Below are 7,708 nucleotides of genomic sequence, written 5' to 3' on the forward strand. Positions count from 1 at the left end.
ATTATTATGAGAAAGCAGGATTGGATCACAGATGACAAATATTTGGTTTACGTGACATCATTTCCCCTTCTTCTGCCCATGGCAGACATCACTTATCAATCACAGCACTCACAGAACATAGCTTCAGAATGCCTTCAGTACAGTGTTCCAAACAGAATTATTTTAAAAAAAGAATGGGTACATGAGATGAAATGATAAAAATAATGTTACCACTACCTAACATTAATTATGTGCCTACCAAGTGCTGTACACTATTCTAAATTCTTTGTGTTTATAAACCCATTTCTTCCTCATAACCACCCTATGAAGTAGGCACTAATAGAACTCATATTTTCCAGGTGAGGACACTGAGGCACAGGCACCCAGTGAAGAAGTGCAGGAACTTGGATGTGACCTCAGGCCATCTGGCTCCAGATCTGTGACCATTGTCACTCTGCTGTACTGTTCCTCCTCCTTGGTATAATTTATCCTATGTAACTCCAGGGGCAGATCTAGAGCGAATGGGGTGGGGGGAGGGATGTTGCAAAGAGTCAAATTGGATCATCATAAAAAAATATCTTTTTGTTTTTCAGGGAAATTTTTCCAATAATGACATTGATAGCTGACTGCAATTATCAGCTTCCTATCATTGGAGACATCCAAGCAGAGTTGTAGAACTATCTGTGAGGGTTATTGTGCAATTATTCCTCAACTGGGACGGATTGTATTATATCACCTTTTAAAGAAGGGAATGGATTGTATTATATCACCTCAACTTTTTTTTTTTTTTCTGACTGGTAAGGGGATCGCACCCCTCGGCACAGTGTGGTCTGCACCGCGCTCAGCCAGTGAGCGCACTGGCCATCCCTATATAGGATCCGAACCCACGGCCTCGGCGCTCCCAGCATTGCACTCTCCCAAGTGAGACACGGGGCCGGCCCTCACCTCAACTTTCTATCTGGCTCTAAAAGTCAAGTATTCCTTGACTTAAACAGCACAAGAAAAACTAGACAGAACCACAGTGACATCCTTCCTGATTCTTTTTTTGCCATCCCCCTTAGCTGCCAGCATTGTCGAACAGAAAGAATGTCCAAGATTTGAATAAATCATACTGCGTTTTAAAAATAGACACTCAATAGATGGCATATAAAATCCATACAACCCCAGAATACAAACAGTGATCATGAAAAAACTACTAAATTTTATAAAGTCATTGTTCTTTCATTAGTCTGAGCAGGCTTATTGCTCTTCCTATCAGCACTTTTCTGGGAAAGGGAACAAAGTTATAGTAACAGTAAAAGATAGGTAAGTTTGTTATTTGTTGATGAAGTTGAAAATGTCTTCAAATATTAACTCTCTCTTTATCTTTCCTCGAGAATGGTATGCTTTGCAAAGCAAGCATCCTTTTCTGGAATGTGACCTTGGCCATTCCTAGCAGCAGCAAAGAAAAATGCCATCCCTATGAGGTTATCATTTACTGATGGGAAAGAGAATTAATGGCAGTGCCAAATCATTGGAGATGAAGCTCACATATGTCAAATACTAAGGAATCTTCTAATACTTTATGTGTCATTCCTTCCAAGATTATTATCTGAAAGGATCTTTTACCATCCCGAAAGTCTATGGTGTTACACTCTGAGTCAAGTGTGAATGGCCTGTGTCACTTTTGCACAGCTCCTGTGGTCTGTTTTCAGACAAAGCCTGACCCCTTCTTGGCCTAACCCCAACACAGACTGTAGATTTACTTTCTGAAATTTAGAGAACAAATTTACAGAGGAGTCCTTTCTGATTGACTGGTGTACTTCAGAGGACCAACCACCGGGATCAGTTTTAGTCCAAACTCTACTACTGAGCCAACACGTGATCTTGGGCAAGTCTCTTAGGACCTCAACCTCTCTGTCACTTATTTTATGATAACCGAAATGGGGATAGTGATCATTGGTCTTAACAAAATCACAAAAGTGAGGTTAAAAAAACGTTTCATAGTACTATACGAAAGCTGTTTAGAAACATAGTAGTTATGAAGACCCAACAACAGTAGAGCATTCTTTTGGTGATTCACTTATGGAGGTAGTTCTGGCAAGTTCACAGTGGGTGTAATTATAACCAGCAGTTGCTATTGTTTATACAGGAAGGGCCAAGGCCTCTCCGCTGAATTTAAATATACCAAACTATTGAAACTAGACACCTAATATCCAGGTTTGAGTGACTGTGAAAAAATAGATGTGTAGTTCCACTGGGGGGAAAACGTTTATGCTTTCTTTTAATACGTTTCCAAATGTGTGCTCTGGGAAAAATTTAGCTAATGGTTTAGAAGGAGCTATCAGCCTGCTACTTGACCAATAAGTAAAACTAAACAATTAAGTAGAAAGATAATGTTTTTTTAAATGTGGGGTTTGGGACTTTAAAAGGATTTGGAAGGAATTGTAAAAAGATTGTTACAGAAATCATTTCCTGATTATGGACCCAACAATAAACTGCCTTCAAGAGACTCACATCACCTGTAAAGAAATTATTTCTTGATTAAGAAAAAATAGTCATGAGTTAATACATGATGATAATAATATGAAGAAGAAGACAGCTAACATTTCTTAGTACTTACACGTGCCTTTCCCTACTCTAAGGACTTTACACATATTATCTCATTTATTCCTCACAGCAACTTTCTAAGATAGATAGTATTATTATCCCTATTTTACAGAAAAGTAAAATGAGGCCATAATTATCCCCTTTTTGCTCTTGTCAATGATTAAACCTCATACTTAAGACCATCCTATGTGTGGCTGGTTAAGAAAACTGAGATTTGGCCAAATTAGGATCTCATAGTTGGAAAACCAGAACATGACCCTCATCTCTTAACTTGGAGACCTTTCTGTCCTGCATTGGGATGCTACCCATTTAAGCCACAACAACATGCTAGAAATCCTTGTCTAAAGTCTTGCCGAAAATTGATTTTCTCTAACGCATCTCTTAGTGCCTTGATCCCATACTCATCTTAGCATGTCAGCCACATCTGGAAGTGTGTTCGGTCCTGAGCCCCACCTTAAGCAAAACATCAGGGAAAGGGCATGGCACTGAGTCAAGGGTCATTTTCCTTTTGACATCCCCTGCCACTCTCCCCTTCTCTTTTTAAGTATCCAGGCATCAATGGGCCTTGAATCCAGTTATTCTTTAACTGTATAGTATTTATTTATTTGTTACTTTAGCCATCCAAAATAAATCCCAGAGAAGTGACCAGTTAAAATAGTATATTGACAAGTTACCACTTGTATTTTTCTTTTCATTTTTCATTTTTCATGGTAATATGCATTTTTCTTTTCTTTCTTTTTTTTTTTCTCACACATTTTGTCAATTGAGCAAAGGCTGGCACTCTCTGGTTCTCTGGTTCTCTGACTCAATGTAATCATGTTCCCAAGTTTTGCACTGTTAGACTAATAAAAACATAATGCTCAGAGCCTTGTCAAACTTATTCCTTTACTAAAGCTGACGACTGCACTCCACTGAGACAGTCACTGTGACTGTGTGTCCCCTTGAGGTCAGACAGTGCATGAGAACAGTTACGTAGAAGCTAAAAGAGGAGGACTCAGCATGAGGCCAGGAAGTGCTGTAAGAAGCAGCAATGACCAGATTGTACAGTCGTATTCATCCGGCTCACATACTCTACATTTGGGCTGTTCACTCAAATAAGCAATTGGATTGATAATGGAAATCAGGGTTAACTTCCCTGGGCAGAGCCTCTCTGCCATCAACATTTTTAGATGGGTAAATTTTTATGTAGTATTTTGAACTAATTTCTTCTAGTCTTTCTCCCTCATATGTCTGTTCTGTTGCTTGGTTGTAAACATAGTACATATACAATTGTTTTATCCTGCTTTTTCTTCACTTAGTGGTTTATTACAGACCTTTCTGTCATTGCCGTTTCTACACAGCCTTTTTGGTAGATGGTGTTACTTGGGAATCAGACAGCCATGTCTCCTACCCTGCTCCCTTGCTTGCCTTGCACTATAGATTTTGTTTTTAAGTGTTTTAAAATGCCCTGGTGCCCCAAAGGCCAAACATAAGGAGACATCTACTGAGGGGCCTCTGGGAGGGATTTTATTTTCCAGATAAAATAGACAAACCCAAAAGGATAGCTGCTGAAATCACTCTTTTTTTCCCCTTTTTTGTGCCTTGAATTTGGCCTCAAGTTGCAGCAGCTGTGTTGCAGCCATGAGGAGAGAAGCAGGCAGATCAAAAGCCAACATGCTACGGATGACAGAGGTAAGTGTTGAAAGAGTTTAGGCCAACCCCGAGACCTCATACCTCTGGACTTCTTGTTTTGCAGAACAGAAATGTTCTTATGGTATAAGCCTCAAGTAGTTAGGTCCTCTGTTTCTTAGAATAAAAAGATTTCCTGTTATGGTCTTTATAGCCATTATTTCAACTTTGTTCAAGTAAACCTAAATCCTGTGACCCTCAGCAACAGCAGACAGTTGGTGGAAGTATTTCACAAAAGGAATATTCCCTTGCTCATCCTGCATTCCTCTGTTCTCTTAACTAGCAGTCACCAAGGAAAAACCAGTCTTTCCTAGGATGCTTCTGCAGCCTCTCAGGCCCATAAACAGAAGGAATTCAAATACCATGGTCTAATAAGTTGAAGTGCTGTCTACTGAATGCTTCTTCTTAGAAATTCACCTTGCTCTTTAGAACAGTAGAACAATCTTTTGAATTTCAGTTGACCCACCATTTTCCACACATGTCTGACTACAGTTCCCTTATTCCTTGTTAATATTCTGTATATGCAGGTTCTATACATCATATTTTGGGAATATTGTACTAAAAACACTTTGGAGTGACTGATAATAGCCACAACTCCAAACTCTCTAACTTTGCACACATACCCCCAATCCTGGAGGCTAATCCCATACTCCTTAGTCTGACTTTTTAATGTCTTCCACAATATCTCCCCAATATAGTTTTGAAGCCTCATTTCCCATTATTCTTCTACATGAATTTTCTGCTCGAACAAAACTCTCCTATTCTTTGTTCCCTAAATAGTCTGCATGCATTTCTGCCTCCCTGTTTGTGTACATATTTTTAGGGGGGGGGGTCTTGAATTTCATAAGGACTTGGGAAATGTCAGAAGTTCTTAGTTAGTCATTTAACAAATATTTATTGCACATTTGCTTTAACATGGTATCTCTCGGGATGCTTTGTTGCAAGCAACAGAAATAGGCTCTAGCTAATTTAGGAAGAAGAGGAATTTATTGAAAGACATTGGGTAACTCAAAGAATTTCTAGGCAATCCAGAGAATAAGACAGTGAAGACAGGAACAATGCTGTAAATTCTACTATAGGATTCATCCAGTGACGATACCGTGGCAGCCACACTACGCCTGGACACTATGACTTGCACGGTCTATGCCATCAGCTCTGGTCCTGGGATTCTGATGCTAGGACCAATGACTCTGCTGCCTCTGGGAACTGGATGCAGCAGCTGTTGTGTCCAGCACTTATTGCAGAGTGGATTCTTCATATTCCCTTCTTCATATCACTACAGATTTAAAAGCCATCTGATTCGTGAAACCTTGATCATATGTCCATGTCTAACTGCAAGAAGACGGGAAAATCCAGTGTCTGGAATTTTCAGCTTCTAGAGGAGGAGCTGGGCTCTGTGTCATAAGATGCGAGATAACCTAAAGAAAGGAAGGAGCTTAAGATAATGGGTAGTCAAAAAGAATGATAATTGTCTGCTATGGTTCTATGTTGGATTGTTGGGAAACACAAGAGAAGAAAAGACTCCTCCATACCCCCCAAAGAAGTTTACAGTCTACCCAAGTAGACACAAACAGAAAAGACAATTAAAAAATAAGACAATATACAATGATATAATAAGGTAGACTGCTTAATTAAATGATACTAAACTGATGTTGAGCATAACTGAGTTTGAGAAAAGTATATTTATACTTTACAGTTCCAAACCATTACTTTCCCAACAGTTTTTTTTCAAGGGCAAAATTTATGTAAACAAGCCCTGTTTATACCTAGAACATTTCTACATATCCTGCCTGTTCTACTTTCCAAGTTTATCTGCACAAAGACAATCCCTTGGTTGCCCAATGGGATGCATGTTGTTGAGGACTGAGCCATCTGTAATATTAAAAAGAGAATTTATGTGTTTTCATTGTTGTTGTTAAACAGAAATACCATCTCTCTTTCCCTTCCCTGGGAAGATAGACAGATGTTAAGGCTGAAGAATCAGAAACAACGGCATGAACATGGGACTGGGTGCAGATTCTTGACCTGGAGTCAGAGAGGTAGAGAATGTGCCCAGGGTCCTGGGAAACCCACCAGCACTCTCCTGCACTGTGTGGCTACCTCCTTCCCTGGGGAAGGGCATTGCTAGGCTGCACTGGGGTAAAACCCTATGCAGAGCTAAGACTTGAGTGCTTTCCTATGCTGTGTCAAGGTCATTGCTGCACAGGGCATTTGGAACTCTGCCTCTGCAGTCAGCCAGTGGCCACTCAGGATTAACAATGGGTGCTGTGTGGGCAGGGCTGGAAAGAAGTGGGTCACTTGGCTGCTTATGGGATGCCCAAGGCCAGCAGCCAGGGCCTCCACCCATAACAGCCTCCTGGCCCCAGGGTCTGCCACTCCTTTGTCTTTCTCTCTGATGCCATGCAGCTCTCTACTTCATATTTTCCACCTTTCTAGGAGTCAAGGTGGCCTCCAGAAAGAGGGTGAAAGTGAAAACAAAAATAGGGAGAAGGAATTAGGAGACAGCTTCACTCTTCCAATAAGGGAAGAGATTGTGCAATATGGTAGAAAGGAAATTGACTCAGTTATTAGCTGGGTGGTCTTTAGCAAGTTAAGTTGTTCCTCCTCCATATCATCATCAGTAAAATGGGATTGTGTGAGACAACTAGTATGAAATTACAGCAAACTATAAAGAACAGCTACCTACTACTAGGTTAGTTCAAAAACTGTGTTCTTTGGTCCTAAGTGATACCTAGGGGTGACTGCAGCTCAAGTTGCTGGTGGGTGACAGTTGGTGGCCTTGTGCTCTGGCTCCTGGCTCTGTTTGCACCCACGAGGATTCTTAAGAAAAGCTCTTCTGTATTCAGGCTGGTGGGTATAGTCAGCACATAGAGCAGAAGCGCTCTCACCAGCCTGGATATCTGGCCTTGGATTCTCTCTTTTCCACATCTCCTCCCTCTCCCCACACACCTCTGAGAAATATATAAAATGTGATAATAAAGTAATGACTAATGCTCTAACAAGTGCAGTATAATGTTGTGCCAAGAGCAGAGATTCTGGACCTAGATTCTTAAGTTTGGAAATCCTGACTCTGCAGTTTGCTTGATGTATGACCTTAGACACATTCTTTAACCTCTCATTGCCTCAGTTTCCATATCTATAAAAAGGAATAATACTAGTACCTACCATATAGAGCTGTTATGAGGTCTAAGTAAATTAATACACATAAAGCACTTAGAGCAGGATCCAGCACAGAGTCCTTATTCAATAACATTAGCTAATAATACTCTTATTTTCAACTTCTAAATGAGTGCAGTTGTATTCAAAGAATCAGTAAGAGGAAAAATTGATTGCACACATTTTTTGTGTGCTGGGTGCTCTGTATGCATGATCTTGTTGAGTCTTTGCCTTAACCTCAATCAAGCTCAGTATCTTTCCCCTGAGACTGATATTCAGACAAGTTAAGTAACACATCGAGAGATAGAAATTGGGG

Source organism: Cynocephalus volans, chromosome 2 (assembly GCF_027409185.1).
Source record: "Cynocephalus volans isolate mCynVol1 chromosome 2, mCynVol1.pri, whole genome shotgun sequence".
In the NCBI taxonomy this organism is placed as follows: Eukaryota; Metazoa; Chordata; class Mammalia; order Dermoptera; family Cynocephalidae; genus Cynocephalus; species Cynocephalus volans.